Raw genomic sequence first — 14889 nt, 5'->3', positions numbered from 1 at the left:
CAAAAACAGAAAAAAAACAGAGTAGGGGCAAAAATCTAGAACAATAATTCTCAAAAGGGATTGGGGGATGAGAAGGGAGCAGAAAAGAAGGGATTCAAATTACCAGTGGAGCTTTCTAAAATATGGTTAGGTAATCATCATCATCAAACTTTTTTTTTTTTTTTTTTGCCAAACATTGTTATAAACACTAGCGCAGCGCTCCATATACATTAATTTTTACAAAACCCCCTTTAAGTAGATATTGTTATTGTTCTTATTTTAGAGTGGAGAAACTGAGATGGAGAAGTTATAGAACTTGCACAAGGCTATAAAAGTTGTATTTGGCACCAGCCAGTATTTGAACTCAGGCAGTTTATCAGTCTAATCTACATTTTAATCTGTGTTAGAGTAAAAATATGCTTTTGAAATCAGAGTGACCTGGGTTGGAATATCAACTACTTGGTAGTTGAGTGCTTTTAACCTCTCCATTGCTGTTTCATCTATAAAGTAAGGATCAAAATAGTAGCCACCTTAATGGTAGTTGTGAGGATTAAATACAAAAATGCATGTAAAGGACATATGTATAGGAAATAACAATCACTCAATAAGCATTAGCTCTTTTTATTGTTACTATTATATCTCCCCGTCCCTACTTAAGACACTAGTTTGAAGAATAAAATAAACTTTGGTTCAGGAATAACCAAACCTAAGCAACTGAATGCATTAAGGTAGGCAATGTGTTGGCCTGTGTTATTGTTCATGAATAGTAATTGCCCTGATCTGGAAGAGGATTCTATATCCTACCCCATTGTAGTCTAGCATGGTATGTGACTTCCTTTGGCCAGTGAAACAGAGTGAAAATGATGTATGTCAATTTCAGGCAGAAACGTCCAGAGCCAGCACTTGGTTAGCCATGTTCTCCGTGTTTCTTCTGCTCCTAGATGCAGCAGTATTCCAGATAGAGGCCGCACTATGAGCCCAAATTCCAGGATGAAAACAACATGGAATAGAACTTAGCCAGCACAGAGTACACATGTGCTGTGAATGAGAAATACCCTTTTGTTATTGTAAATCACTGAGATTTTAAGGTTGTCTGTTACTTCAGCATAATCTAGCCTAATATAAACCCCAAACTAATATACTCCTTTACCATAGTCATTTATTTCCTGTTCTTTCTCCTCCTCCTTCCTCTATTTCAGGGTCTAGTGACCATTTGCCTGCCTGTTTTTATAAGGCCTGAAAGCTAAACATAGTGTTACATTTTTAGAAGGTTGAAAAAAATCAAAAGGAAAATAATAGTTCATGATGTAAAAATTATATAAAATTTAAATAAATGTCAGTATACTTAAATAAAGTTTTATTGGAACACAGCACATACATTCATTTATGTATTGATTGTGGCTGCTTTTCCTGCCACAACAGCAGTGCTGAGTAATTGCAATAGATTTTATGGCCCACAAAGTCTAAAATATTCACCATCTGGCCCATTACAGAAAGTTTGTTGACCCCTGCTGGATATCATCTTTACTCCTTCCCTCCTTTTGCATTCAATTCCTTCCTTCCTTCCTTCCTTCCTTCCTTCCTTCCTTCCTTCCTTCCTTCCTTCCTTCCTTCCTTCCTTCCTTCCTTCCTTCCTTCCTCCCTTCCTTTCTTCCTTCCTTCCTTCTCTCTCTCTCTCTCTCCTCTCTCTCTTTTTTCTTTTTGATAGAATCTTGCACTGTCGCCCAGGCTGGAGTGCAGTAGAAAGATCATGGCTCACCACAGTCTTGATCTCCTGGGCCTAAGTGACCCTCCTGCCTCAGCCTCCCAAGTTGCTGAGACCACAGGCATGAGCCACCAGCCCAGGCTAATTTTTTGTAGAGACAGGGTCTCACTATGTTGCTCAGGCTGGTTTCAAACTCCTGACCTCAAGCAATCCTCCTGTCTCAGACTCCCAAATTTCTTTTCTTTCTTATTCTTCCATACTCTAACCCAGAGTTTCTCAACCTCAACACAATTCACTTTTGGGGCCTGACAATTTTTTAGGGCTATTCTGTGTGCGGTAAAGTGTTTAGCGCCATCCTTGATCTTTATTCTCTAGTTGCCAGTAACACCTCCTCTAACCAAAAATGTCTTTAGACATTGCCAAATGTCCTCTGGGGGGCCAAATAGCTTCAGTTAAGAATCACCACCTAACCCTAAACTTGTGAATAGAAGCTGTAGACATTATTTAGGCACCCTTAATGGTAAGAGAATGCTGCTGACTTAACGTAGTCCTACCTAAGGTTGCAGAAATCAAGAGACCAAAAATGGCTGGGGAAAGGAGCAATAATAAAGAAAATGCTAGCATCAGTCAGGGTTCTCCAGAGAAATAGAACCAATAGGAGCTATATCTATATATAATTTATATGTGTAATGGAGATTTATTTTATTTACATATAAAAGAAGATGTATGACATAAAAAAGAATTTTATTATGAGGAATTGGTTCATGTGATCATCGAGACTGAGAAGTCCCACAATCTGCCATCCACAAGCTGGAGATCCCTAAGTCTGAAGGCCTGAGAACCAGAGAAGCCAATGGTGTAAATCCCATTTACAAAGGCAGGAAAAGATGAGATGAGCTCTCCCAAGTCAAGCAGTTAGATAGAAAAAAAGGGGGGCAGGGATGGGGAAATTCCTCCTTCCTCCATCTTCTGTTCTATTCTGGCCCCCAAAAGATTGGATGTTGGATGATGCCCACCCATATTGGTGAGTACAATCTACTTTCATGAGTCCCCTGGCTCAAATGCTGATCTCATCTGGAAACTTCCTTACAGATAGACCTAGATATAATGTTTAATATGGGCCCTCTGTGGCCCAGTCAAGTTGACATATGAAGCTAGTCATTACAACTGAATAAAGTACTCATTCATTCATCCATTCAAATAACTAATATTTATAAAGTTTCTGTTATATAATAAACCCTATTTTAGGTACCGGTTGTCCTACATTACTAAGCAGATTTAGAAAACAATTGGAAAGAAAAACTAAGTTAAGAGAGTAATGGGATAGGATGAGACAAATGGAACAAGAATAATGACTAACTTCAGCAGTTGACAATATTTTTGCCTGATATTCCGCTAGAAAGTCCTCAAATATTAACTTTTGCCATGTACATAAATAAAATGTCTATGATCTAATGGCAATTTAGATTGTAAATGGCAATTTAGATGTAAAGATCTGCTAGATATGTCTACTGGCCCTGGGCCACCATTTCTCCCACCTTCTATATCCTGTCCTCCTTAACTGCAGGGCTGGGATGCTAAAGACTGCACTCCCCAGGCTTCCACATGATTTAAGTTCCACTGATGATGTGCAGTTGTATGAGATTTGGAAGGAAATGAGAGAAGAGGTTATTCTTCTTTCCATGACAGTGCAGTGGAAAACAATGTTGAGGGTAGACATGAATTGGCAGCCTCTGAACTCTATGTCACTATCTATTTACTAAAACTCTGTGGTACAGGTAAGCTCAAATATATTCTCATAAAGTCCTAATTTCTGGGTGATCTTAGCAGTTTTTAATGTCTGGATCAGAAAGGTGGAGATATGCCACCTTTAAACCAAAAGGCTGGCATGTACCCTCTAATTTCTATTCCTCAAGACCTTTTAATGGCACGTAATTGCTTAATCTCCTGAAATAATCCATTTCTACTTGGAATACCTTGAGGAGTCCTTGCACTAGCACCTGAATTATAAAAAATGGAACTGCAGATTTTATTTTGATTTATACTTTCATTTAACTCTGTGTTCCTTTCCTGCCCATTGCCTTTAGCATACAAAAAACTGCAAGCAGGGTCTTTCACTTGGCACAGACTGGTGGACTGGACTGACTCTCAGAGAGTCTACTTCAGCCTTGATAATTTTGGGAGTATTAGAGAAATGATTACATGTAGCATTTGGAACAGATTATTTCCTGTGGTGAAGGGAAAAGAGATGGAACAATGTGTTTTTCTTTTCTGTTAGGACACATAGACCTATTTGAATGCACCATCGATAAAACCATCAAGATTGACTTCCCTATTTCCTCAAATGTTAAATATAGAGTTACCAAATGATATAGCAATTCTGCTCCTAAGAATGTACCCAAGAAAAGCAAAGCCCATGTCCACACAAAAACATATACATAAATGTTTACAAAAGGATTATTCAAATAACGGAAAAGCAGAAATGGAAATAATCGAAATGTCCATCAACTGATGAATAGGTAAACCAAAGATGGTATAGCATAAGAATAGGTAAACCAAAGATGGTATAGCCATAAAATGGAATATTATTCAGCCATAAAGAAGAACGTAATGACACATATGTTACAAAGGATGAACCTTAAAAATATGCTAAATGAAAGAAGCTATTCACAAAAGATCACATATTATATGATTCTATTTATATGAACTGTCCTGAATAGCCAAATCTATAGCGACAGAAAATAGATTGGTGGGTGTCAGGGGTTTGGAATATGGGGAGAGACTGCTAAAGCTTTTATTTGAGGTGATAAAAATGTTCTAAAATTAGATAATAGTGATGGCTGCACAACTCTGTAAATATACCAAAACTCACTGAACTGTATACTTAAACAGGGTAAACTTTACAGTATATGAATATACCATATTTATCTTTCAATAAAGCTACTGTTTAAAAACTTATTTTTCCTCCTAGGCACTTCACTAAAATAAATCACAGAGTGGCACTGGCTGAGGAAGAAGTCTTATAGTACCTGCAACAGATAGTGATAATTTTCCTTCTGTCAAGGTGCTAATGAAGTTTGTCTCCTTAAAATTGCTTCTACTTTCAGGTTTAAGAATTTGCATCATTAATTCTGAAAAATCTTTGTATTTTTATTCAAAGATAAAACCCATTTACTGGATTCTTCATCATCAGGACTCCATGTGATCTGGTAGAATTGAAAATCACAGAGCTTCATTTTTCCCTACTTCCCACCATAATATCCCATCCTCCAATTGCAGTAGTAAGTTCAGGTGTATTCACTTGATCTGAATAGAGTAAATTAATGTATTTATTCAGGGTTATGCTACATAACTATTAGGGCGAAAAGTTTCTCTTTCTGCTTGGGTTGCTAATCTAGGAAATTCCTGGAGCTGTTGCTGGTCATTTTACTACTACATGGAGAGAAACCAAGCAGAAAAATGCTGAGATAAGAGAGGAAGGATACAGAGAACCTGACATTACTTGGGACCCTAAATGTATTTAATAGCTGCCTGTATATAGACATCCCCCTAGATCTTTGAAATAAATGAGCCTATAAATATCAAGGTGTAAGCTGGTTTAAATGGAGCCTCTCTGAGTTTCAATGAAAAGAGTCCCCCAATGCAATATTTCTTTACATCAGCCCAAGAAAAATTTACAAGCTAGGGAAGAAAGTTATGGAAAATAAACTGTTAAGACTAACAAAAGAAACCAGTAAATATTATTGGAAAAAAAGAAGGAAGGAAGGAAGGAAGGATGGAAGGAAAGATAGAAGGAAGGAGCAGAAAAGAGGAAGGGAGGGAAACTGAAGCAAAGATGGAAGAAAAGATGCAAGTGAGGGAATACTTGAAGATAATAAAATTGTCACAATTATCGCCATATATCAGCATGTGAATGGAAGGAATCTCATTTCTTTTCCAATAATTTACTTCCCAAAGGGAAAAATGATAGGCATTTTATTTTTTTCATTTGAAAATTTAGAAATAGAAACATTAAACAGTAGTCCTAGTAACTGAGACCAATGTTATATGCATTATCATTAAAATAAAGGCAATCAGTTGTTGAAATTCTAGGTCCATGTGAAATACAAATAAAAACTCTCCCCTTTCACCTGTAAACCGAGACTAGTACTGGGGAAAGCAGCTAAACTACATAAAGAAAAAATAAAAACAAAATGAAGCGGGATAAAACACATGGCTTAAAAGATATTAGTTGGTTAACTTAATCATGTGTTGTATTAAATTATGTATTTTTCAATGCCTAAGGAAATGTTTAATTTTTATGACAAGCACAAATTTTTACAAAGTTTATAGTGTGTTACTTTTCTACAAGAAGGAAAAAGAATGTCAACTGCAAAGCCTCATTCTGTATTCTTAAATCCTCAGCCTTTTCTGAAATGTACATACTTGTCTAATTAAAAGAACATGATCTGGCCAGATGTGGTGGCTCACGCCTGTAATCCCAGCACTTTGGGAGGATGAGGTGGGCAGATCACGAGGTCAGGAGTTCGAGACCAGCCTGACCAACATGGTGAAACCTTGTCTATACTAAAAATACAAAAATTAGCCGGGCCTGGTGGCACGTGCCTGTAATCCCAGCTACTCAGGAGGCTGAGGCAGGAGAATAGCTTGCACCTGGGAGGCAGAGACTTCAGTGAGCCGAGATCACGCCACTGCACTCCAGCCTGGTCAACGGAGCAAGACTCTCTCTCAAAAAATTTAGTCTCAATAGTTGTTTCTGATCATCTAAAATGTCTTTCTTGTGCCCATTCTAATCAGACTTTCATCCCCACTCTTCCACTAACACTGTGCTTGCTGATGTCACCTTTCTAAATTCAGTAGTCAGTTCTCAAGGCTTTCTATAGAAAGTCAAAATAATAGTGTCTAAATACAGACTTAATTGATAACTGGCTAAGTCTAAAATTAGATTTTAGAATATCTGACAAATTAAATGATCTATATTCTTCAGAAAATCTCCCTAAAATACTCAGTTGAATTTTGGTAAGTTTCATGAAAACAAGTGAGTTTGAGTATAGATGTTCTCTATTGCTGCTTTTGCAGTCAGACGAACTGAGGAAATGTTGACATATTCTTATGAAAGCTGAGCGGTAGCTATCTCAATAAAATCCACTCCATTGTGCAAAATAGAACCATTGTGCAAAGGTAAGGTTTTCTTACGTCAATAATTTTGCATGCATGTACTCTAACACACAGGCAAAATTATTAAGTTCCCTAAAATTACAGGATGCAGAACATGGCCCCAGTTGTTTTAGTCTATAAAAAGTTTTAAGAAAACATTGCTGCGCTTCCTCCTCAGCCATCTCCCCCTGGAGAAAAATAAGAATAAAACAACTCTTATTAAAGTAACATAAAATCTATAACTTTAATCAATACATGTTTGCAATTAACACCAGATAAATTGAACATGTATTATAATTGAAAGGATTTATGTCAAAATTATAACAATGATTATGCCTGAGTGATATAACTGGTTCTTATCCAAAGAGTTAAAGGTCTAAGTCTAAGGATCTTTAAAAGCTCAAATGAATGTATGCTTTTAGTGAGAGATTTATGCACAACATGATTGTGAAGAGAATACATGCTCTCTAATTTTTCAGAAAAGTTCAAACTTGAAGTTTATCAAGAAGAAAGTTATAAAAATTTAGACAAACTGCCTGGTAAACTGAGGAGGGGCTTCAAGATGGCAGACCGGATGCATTTGCTGCTCGCCTTCTTCATGGAGAGAAACCAAAATGAGTAGATAGTCACCCTTCCGATAGATCATCTAAGAGAGAACACTGGAATTCAACAGAGAAGTGATGGGAAGCACCTAAAGCAAGTAAGGAGGGAGAAACAAGGCAGCCTGTTCATCTGGGATCAGCTGGGAGGCTGAAGAGGTTCCCTAATATGGGGAAAGGGAAAATGAGAGACCCACAGCACTACAGGTCCCTATAATTCTAGGCACAGGAGAGCCCCTTGAACCTTGAGGACTTCGAGAATAACATAGGGAGCTGCCTGCAGACTGTAAAAAGGCATTGCTCCAGACAGAGAGCTCATGCTGGATCCCACCAGCCACTGAGTCTTAAGTAGCTGCAGCATGGTACCATTTTGAGAGCCCAGCCCCCAGTAGAATGCATCCTGTCCTGGGGTTCAACAGCCTATGAATCTCCACATCCCTGGAGCCCCACGGACATTGCCAGTCCACAGTGACTACCACCTGAGCTGAGGCAGTAGCCACAATCGGCAACCCTGGCCACCCCAGCAAAGGAGTGGTCGGGCATGTTCATGTGTCCTGAGGACAAAGTCCACTGTCTGCAGCTGCCATCACTGTGATATCCCCCATCCCCATCCCAAGCCACCTGCCTATGGCTGCTCCCTTTTAATGCCACTCTGCCCTCCCCATTAACACGGCCACAGTACAGCCACTGTTGCCCCCACGTGAGCATTCAGCCAGAGGCCTCAAGATTACCCTGTCCCTGCTTCAAGGGCCATCACCTGCACATACTACAGGGGCCTGAATGCAGTACTTCCCAGCCTGGATCAGTCCCCCACCCTCGTACTTGAGCATACCATCCAAGGGCCTGGGGATTGCTCAGCCTAGTCCACTGCTTTTGACACCTGACCACTCCTCCCAGGGTCTAAGTTTGGGCTTTCTCAACCTGCTGCTACCAACACATGTGGCACCCACCCACATGTGACACTTGTGGGCCTGGGGACCAATCTGCCCAGCCTGTCACAGCCACCAACACCACCAGAGCAGACCTCTTGGGCCCAAGGGGGTTGTCTCACCACTGCTACTGATATCACACACACCATGCCCACTGCCCAGGGGCTCAAGAACCTGCCCACCTGCCTGGCCCACTGCTGCCATTCCGGGTGTCTGAGCAAGACACTTGGAGGCCCAATAATTGGTCTGCCAGGACCCACTAACACCAGTGCCAACATACACCACTCTGAAACCCAAAGATAGACATGTTCAACCCATTGCTGCCACCACTGGGACCCAAAGATTGGCCTACCTGGCATCCCACTCCCCAGCAGAACTTGCCTCCACTAATAACTGCACCTTAAGCCACTGAGGAAATCACAGACACCACTGACATTGTTTACAGCCAAATAAATCATATAGAGACTACACTACTGCATGTACTCAGAACCAAAGCCGAAGTACCCTACCCGATCAATGCCATAGATCCATCTTCAAAAAAAAGTCCTTCCCTGGGAAAGCAAATTCAAATAATTAGAATAAGTGACTGTTACATCAGATGCACAAATATTAAAGTATGGACACAGGAAACATGAAAAAGCAAAAAAATAAGACACACCCCAAAAATAATTAGCCAGGAACAAATCTCAGCAAAAAATCTCAGTGAGATACACAGGAATACTGAAAAACAATTCAGGATATGAATGAGAGATTTACCAAAGAGAGATATTTCATAAAAACGAACCAAACAGAAATTATGAAACTGAAGAATTCATGGAATGAAATACAAAATACATTCCAGAGCTTCAACAATAGACTAGATCAAAAGGAAGAAAGAATCTCACAAATTGGGGGCAGGTATTTTGAAATAATCTAATCAGACAAAAAGGAGGAAGAAGAAAAGAAGAAGAAGAAAAAGAAGAAGGAAGAAGAAGGAAGAAGAGGGAAGAAGAAGGAGAAGGAGAAGAAGAAGAAGAAGGAGAAGGAGAAGGAGAAGGAGAAGAGGAGTAAAGCCCAAGTGACATACGGGACACCATAAAGTGACCGAATACTTGAATTTTCAGTGCCCCGGAAGGCAGAAAGAAAATGAAAGCATTAAAAACTCCATTTAATGAAATAATAGATGAAAACTCTTCAGGTCTAGCAGGAGATTTAGACATCCAGATACACGAGGCTCAAAGAGCCTCAAACAGACACAATTCAAACAGATTTTCTCTGTGGGACATTATAGTGCAACTGCAAAAAGTTATGGCAAAGGGAAAATTCTAAAAAGAGGAAGAGAAAAGCATCCAGTCACTTATAAAGAACCCCCATCAGACTAATGAAGGATTTCTCAGCAGAAACCTTACAGGCCAGAAGAGAATGGGATGATATATTCAAAGTGCTGAGAGAAAAAACTTCCAGCTAAGAATACAATACCCAGCAAAGTTATCCTTCATAAATGAACAACCAGGTAAAGAGACAACCTGTGAATGGAAAAAAATATTTGCAAACTATTCATCCAACGGGGGACGAATATCCAGAATATACAAGCAACTCCAACAGTAAAAAACCAAATAATCCCATTAAAAAGTGGGCAAAGAGCATGAAGAGACATTTCTCAAAAGAAAACACACAAATGGTCAATAAGTACATGAAAAAATGCTCAACATCATGAATCGTCAGGGAAATGAAAATCAAAAATCAAAATAAGATATCATCTTACCTCAGAGTGTCTATAATTAAAAAGCCAAACGATAACAGATGCTGATGAGGATGTGGAGAAAAGGGAACCCTTATACACTGTTGGTAGGAATGTAAATTAGTACAGCCACTATGAAAAACAGTATGGAGATTACTCAAAAAACTAAAAATAGAACTAACATACGATCCAGCAGTCCCGCTACTGGGCATTTATTCAAAGGAAAATGAATCAGTATATCAAAGGGATACCTGCACTTGCATATTTATTGCAGCACTATTCACAATAGCAAAGATATGGAATCAACCTAAGTGTCCATCAATAGAAGAATAGATTTAAAAAATGTGGTATATATACACAATGGAGTATTATTTAACCATAAAAAAGAATGGATCCTTTTATTTTAAACAACATAGATGGAACTAGAGGTCATTACATTAAGCAGAGAAATAAGCCAGGTACAGAAATGTAAATTTCACCTGTGCTCACTCATTGAGGTAGAGAGTAGAATGATAGATACCAGAGACTGGGAAGGGTATGTGGGTGAGAGTGGAGTAGGGGAGGGAAGAGAGGTTGGTCAATGGGTACAAACATACAGATAGATAGAAAGTATAAGTTCTAATGCTCAGTAGCAGACTGGGGTGACTATAGTTAGCAACAATGTAGTGTGTATTTCAAAATAGCTAAAAGAGAGAACTTGAAATGTTCCAACACATGATAAATGATAAATATTCAAGATGATGGACACCCCAAATACCCTGACTTGATCATTACACATTCTATGCATGTAACAAAATATTACATGTACCCCATAAATATGTAACATGTATCAATAAAAAACTTGAATGCCTGGTAAACTAAGAGATCTATAATTCGGGGTAAGTAAAAGACTGTGCTTTTTTTTTTTTTCCTCTTAAACAGAAAGTAATAAACTATGCTCTGGATCCAGCTAAGGTTAATCAATGACTGTACATAAAGTTTCAAAATTTAGCTTAAACCCTTAAGTCAAATGCACAGTCACAAAATGAGAGTAGAACAGAGCAACAGAAGATCTATAACATTTAGAGCAGGTGGGCTTGATTTATGAAGCAAAGAGTCCCGGGTTTCAATTGAGATCTAATCTTTGTCATTCACCAAATTCATGCGTCAAGTAATTGTGCCCAGGAATCCACTTTAAATCCTGGTTCTGACTGCCATGTTTAAATTTTCTCACATGGATTATTATTTTTTTTTCATGTTTACATTGAGAGGAAGAGGTTCTTTATTTTGAGGCAATAAGGAAGAAGATTTAAGTGTGACAAGATCTGATGCGGATGCTTTGATTTCAAGTGGTACCTCACACATAGGGCCATTATTTTAGTTGTGCCTTGTTTTGTTAACTGCCAGTGTTTTTCAAACCAACAACTAGAAACTATAACTATGAATTCAAACGTATGGGTATCCACAAAGTAAACTCAAGAGTTAGGTTAATCTTTAGGCTATTTTAGAGACAGTGGAGGGGAAGGATTCTTTCTTGAAGTTTTTCAGAATACTGATCCAAGTGCTATGAGTCCCTAGAAAACTCCTCAGGAAGAAATCTTTCCTGACTGTTAGGTGTGAACTTATTGCTAACTCCTAATGTGTCCTCTAAAGGGGAGGCACCTCTAAACAGAGCACAACTACTGGCCTTTCTCTGCTCCTCACTCATTCCCTCCTTTTTAGGAGCAGGAATCAAGCATAAATGGGTCAAACTACCCTTTATTTTTTCTTCCAGGGATCTTCTACCTGTTCCAAAAAAACATGTGTTCTAATATGCTTTCAGCAATGAAGGAAACTTAGCAATAAAGGCTCCCTATGGGATAGGGGAAGTGAGGATGACGGTTCCCAGAACGGCTGTGACAGAGTGGCGAGTCTACCTAATTCTTTGGGTTCATTGTTATTACCATACCCCTAAGCTATGTCCTCCAATCTAGTTTTAATCTGTAATAACTCCTTATTTATCTCTTGGTTGGCTGAAAATTCAGCTGGAGGAAAAGGAGGCATATAAATTATGGATGCACTGAAACCCACTATCAATATGGAGTTCCTTCTAGTGCAGCACAAAGTTTTACTTGCTTAGCTACGTCAGTTAACTAATGGCCTATGTAGGATTTTTAGGTAAAGGCAGGATTGCTTGACTACTATTATTCAGAAATAGTCCCAATTTTCCACTTTTTGCCTCTGTAGATATATCTGTAAATGTATATTTGTAAATAAAACTAAATTGTTAGCTTTCAACTGACATTTTAATAACCGAAGGTAGTCTTAATTACTAGTTAGAAGAGACAAAGTCCTAATGGAGGTAGAGCTTAAACTTCACCTTGAAGGACAGTAACATATAGCTAGAGGGAAACACAAAGAAGGAAAAGGAGGCTGGAGTTTTTCATAAATTTGATATATGGAAGAGAGAGTAAGGGACAAGGTAAATCTGAATTGACATAGTAGGGCAGAAAGGTAAATCTGAATTGGCATAGTAGGACCCAGAATATGTGAAGTCTTGAAAGCTAACCCAAGGCCTTTATCCTACAGGCAATCAAAGAACCACTAAAAATTCTGGAACAGAGAAATAAAATGCCGAAAATAAAAAATTAGAAGGAATAAGTCAGTCACAGTGGCTCAAACCTGTAATTCCAGCACTTTGGGATGCTGAGGCAGGAGGATCGCTTGAGGCCAAGAGTTTAAGACAAGCTTGGGCAACACAGCAATACCCTGCCTCTACAAAAAAAAATTTTTTAAGTTGGCCAGGCATGGTGATGCATGCCTCTAGTCCCAGGTACTTGTGAGGCCGAGGCAGGAGGATCACTTACACCCAGGAGGTAGATGTTGCAGTGAGCCACGATCATACCACTGTACTCCTCGAGCCTGGGCGACAAAGCAAGAACCTATATTAAAAAAAAATAAAAGGAGAAAGACTAATTTAATATTTTTTTTAAAAAAGCAAGATGGACAGAAGTAGCCAGAGAATCAATACAATTAAGCAAGAAGTCTGAAGTGATGACAGCCTCAACAAACCACCTTCCCTTCCATGTCCATGTGTCATCAAGTTTATTTAAAGTAAAACCTATGAATGGTCTGTATTTGGTCTGCTACTATGCACTCCTTGATCTGCCAAAATAGGATTTCCGCATCTGAAATGGTTCTTGCTAAAGTATCACTGACCTACTAGTCACCAACTCAAGAGGTGTTTTTTTTTTTCATTTATTATCTAACCAGAACAATTATTAGTAAGATGGGCCAGATACATAGTGGGTCATGCCTGTAAGCCTAGCACTTTGGGAGGCCAAGGTGGGAGGATCGCCTGAACCCAGGAATTTGAGAAAACCTGGGCAACATAGCAAGACGTTATCTCTGCAAAAATTTTAAAAAATAGCCAGGTATGGTGGTGCGTGCCTGTGGTTCCAGCTATTTGGGAGACTGAGATGAGAGGATGGCTTGAGTCCAGGAGGTCAAGGCTGCAGTGAGCCAAGATCACACCACTGCACTCCAGCCTGCTTGACAGAGCAAGACTTTCTCTCAAAAAAAGTAAAATAAAATAAGCAAGATGACTGACCACTCCCTCTTATTAGTTTGTTAGGGCTGCTGTAACAAAGTATGACAACCAAGTGGCTTAAACAAGAGAAATGTATTGTCTTACAGTTCTGGAGGCTTGAAGTCCAAAATCGAAGTGTGGGGAGGGTTGGTTTCTTCTGAGGACTGTGAGGGAAAGATCTGTTTCAGGCGCGTCTCCTTGCTTGTAGATGGCCGTCTTCATGTTCACATGGCATTCTCTCTGTATGTGCATCTCTGTAGCCACATTTTCCCTTTGTCTAAGGATATCAGTCATACTGAATTAGAGTCTACCCTAATGATCTCACTTTAACTTGACTGCACCTAAAAAGACTCCACCTCCAAATAAGGTAACATCCTGAGGTATTGAGGGTTACAACTTCAGTACTTGAATTCTGGAGTGCACAATTCAACTCTTAACACCCTCCTTGAAATTTTACTCCCCTGGCATCCTTAGGACTCTTTCTCGTACATCTTGGACCACTCTTTCTCATTCTCTTTTTCTAGATTCTTTTCCTCCACCTGCCCCTTAAAAGTTAATGCTTTCTATGGTTCTATACTCCTTTTTTTTTAGTTTCTGCTTTAAAAAATTTATTTTAGGTTTAGGGATACATGTGAAGGTTTGTTACATAAACACGTGTCATAAGGGTTTGTTGCACATATTAATACATCACCAGGTATTAAGCTCAGTACCCAATAGTTACCTTTTCTGCTCCTCTCCCTTGTCCCTCCCATCAAATAGACCCAGTATCTGTTGTTTCCATCTTTGTGTTCATAAGCTCTTATTTAGCTCCCACTTATAAGTGATAACATGTGGTAACTGGTTTTCTGTTCCTGTGTTAGTTGGCTAAGGATGATAGCCTCCAGCTCCATCTATGTTACTGCAAAAGACATGATCTCATTCTTTTTTATGGGTGCATACTATTCCATGATGTATATGTACCACATTTTCTTTATCCAGTCTGTCATTGATGAGCATTTAGGTTGATTCCATGTCTTTGCTGTTGTGAACAGTGCTGCAATAAACTTATGAGTGCATGTGCTTTTATGGTAGAATGATTTACATTCCTCTGGGTATATCCAGTAATGGGATTGCTGGGTCAAATGGTAGTTCTGCTTTTAACTCTTTGAGGAATCACCACACCGCTTTTCATGATGGTTGAACCAATTTATACTTCCAGCAACAGTTTATAAGTGCTTCCTTTTATCTAAAACCTCACCAGCATCTGTTATTTT

The 14889-nt window shown here is 38.9% G+C and overlaps 2 long non-coding RNA genes across 2 annotated transcripts in view; one reads left to right on the top strand and one right to left on the bottom strand.

Moving 5' to 3' along the window:
* LOC105486246 (uncharacterized) overlaps window positions 1-14889 on the bottom strand; it is a 72052-nt gene that overhangs the window by 48541 nt on the left and 8622 nt on the right. The gene's annotated exons all lie outside the window — the stretch shown is intronic.
* On the top strand, window positions 1612-9857 carry LOC139362342 (uncharacterized). The gene is made up of 2 exons (XR_011621088.1): window positions 1612-4748; window positions 4845-9857. It is a non-coding gene; the product is annotated as an uncharacterized lncRNA (long non-coding RNA).

This window comes from Macaca nemestrina, chromosome 3, assembly GCF_043159975.1.
Source record: "Macaca nemestrina isolate mMacNem1 chromosome 3, mMacNem.hap1, whole genome shotgun sequence".
NCBI lineage: Eukaryota > Metazoa > Chordata > Mammalia > Primates > Cercopithecidae > Macaca > Macaca nemestrina.
This window is presented reverse-complemented; position numbering and strand designations above follow the sequence as displayed.